Raw genomic sequence first — 2500 nt, 5'->3', positions numbered from 1 at the left:
CTGGTCGTGGAACTGTGGACCAGCTCTATACTCTCGGCAGGGTCCTTGAGGGTGCATGGGAGTTTGCCCAACCAGTCTACATGTGCTTTGTGGACTTGGAGAAGGCATTCGACCGTGTCCCTCGGGAAGTCCTGTGGGGAGTGCTCAGAGAGTATGGGGTTTCGGACTGTCTGATTGTGGCGGTCCGCTCCCTGTATGATCAGTGTCAGAGCTTGGTTCGCATTGCCGGCAGTAAGTCGGACACGTTTCCGGTGAGGGTTGGACTCCGCCAAGGCTGCCCTTTGTCACCGATTCTGTTCATAACTTTTATGGACAGAATTTCTAGGCGCAGTCAAGGCGTTGAGGGGATCCGGTTTGGTGGCTGCAGGATTAGGTCTCTGCTTTTTGCAGATGATTTGGTCCTGATGGCTTCATCTGGCCAGGATCTTCAGCTCTCACTGGATCGGTTCGCAGCTGAGTGTGAAGCGACTGGGATGAGAATCAGCACCTCCAAGTCCGAGTCCATGGTTCTCGCCCGGAAAAGGGTGGAGTGCCATCTCCGGGTTGGGGAGGAGATCTTGCCCCAAGTGGAGGAGTTCAAGTACCTCGGAGTCTTGTTCACGAGTGAGGGAAGAGTGGATCGTGAGATCGACAGGCGGATCGGTGCGGCGTCTTCAGTAATGCGGACGCTGTATCGATCCGTTGTGGTGAAGAAGGAGCTGAGCCAGAAGGCAAAGCTCTCAATTTACCGGTCGATCTACGTTCCCATCCTCACCTATGGTCATGAGCTTTGGGTTATGACCGAAAGGACAAGATCACGGGTACAAGCGGCCGAAATGAGTTTCCTCCGCCTGGTGGCGGGGCTCTCCCTTAGAGATAGGGTGAGAAGCTCTGTCATCCGGGGGGAGCTCAAAGTAAAGCCGCTGCTCCTCCGCATCGAGAGGAGCCAGATGAGGTGGTTCGGGCATCTGGTCAGGATGCCACCCGAGCGCCTCCCTAAGGAGGTGTTTAGGGCATGTCCGACCGGTAGGAGGCCACGAGGAAGACCCAGGACACGTTGGGAAGACTATGTCTCCCGGCTGGCCTGGGAACGCCTCGGGATCCCCCGGGAGGAGCTGGACGAAGTGGCTGGGGAGAGGGAAGTCTGGGCTTCCCTGCTTAGGCTGCTGCCCCCGCGACCCGACCTCGGATAAGCGGAAGAAGATGGATGGATGGATGGATATATATATATATATATAAATAAAACTATATATATAACTATATATATAAATAAAACTATATATAACTATATATATATATATATATAAATAAAACTATATATATAACTATATATATATAAATAAAACTATATATAACTATATATATATATATATATACATATATATATATATATATATATATATATATATATATATATATATATATATATATATATATATATAATATATATATATATATATATATATATATATAATATATATATATATATATATATATATATATAATGTATATATATATATATATATATATATATATATATATATATATATATATATATATATATATATATATATATATATATATATAATGTATATATATATATATCCACTCCTTCCTTGTTTAGTTCTGTGACGACCTTCTTAAAGTTTGGTAATCAATCAGAAATATCAAGCTGTTAAAATGTGTAAAATGTGCCAATCATGGATAAGTGTGGAGAGTGTTTTGTAATTTCCCATCATGCATTGTAATGTTTATAAATGAGTGTAATTTAGATTTTTTTTTTTTTATGGTGATTGGATGTTTTTTTAATTATAATATCCGCAAAGTTCAGTGACCATGTCTGTTCATATTTGTGTGGGTTGAATTTTTTTTGCACCATGACTCGGGAAGGTTGCTTGCATTGGGTCGTATTGGAGTTGTACAGCAGAGTTTAATATGGCGGGACTAATGAATCAACCCATGCGGTCCACTAGCAGCATGAACAATGTTAGACTTTTAAAATAAATGCAAGGTTCCTTATAAAAGTCATGACATCTCGCGGGCCACTTTGGAGACGTCGGCGGGCCACAATCTGGACACCCCTGACACCACCATCTTTTGCATTGCATGATTACTACCAAGTGATGGTGCATAATTATGTACAACAGGGGTATTTATCAATGATTTGGGGGCCAGAAGGCTAAGGATGGAGGGGCCGGACTGTTCATTATTAGTCCTATTTTGTATCTTCCAGAGAACCAGCGTCCTCTACAGTGGACATTTGTACTCAGTCTACTTATTTAGTCAGAGTTACAGGAGCACTCTGCTGATTTTAAAAAATTGAACGTTTTATTGAACACATTTTTTTTTTGTTATCGATTCGTGTCTATCGCGATACATACTGATATCGTCTTATCGTCCAGCCCTCATTTTCTGTATTCCTGTTCCTTTCAGTCCTGGTGCAAAAAAGTCATCTTGTCAGAAGTGTAATAAAGTTGTCTGTGACGGTTTATTCATACGCATTTTGAGTGTTTAATTAAAA

General features: G+C 41.9%; 1 protein-coding gene across 5 annotated transcripts in view; it reads left to right on the top strand.

Annotated features, from left to right (window-relative positions):
* The window catches only part of LOC133616828 (dynein regulatory complex protein 11), a 48063-nt gene that overhangs the window by 31052 nt on the left and 14511 nt on the right, over positions 1–2500 (top strand). The window lies entirely within an intron of this gene.

This window comes from Nerophis lumbriciformis, linkage group LG14 (genome assembly GCF_033978685.3).
Source record: "Nerophis lumbriciformis linkage group LG14, RoL_Nlum_v2.1, whole genome shotgun sequence".
In the NCBI taxonomy this organism is placed as follows: domain Eukaryota; kingdom Metazoa; phylum Chordata; class Actinopteri; order Syngnathiformes; family Syngnathidae; genus Nerophis; species Nerophis lumbriciformis.
Note: the sequence above shows the minus strand (reverse complement) of the source record. Positions and strands in the feature narration are given on the sequence as shown.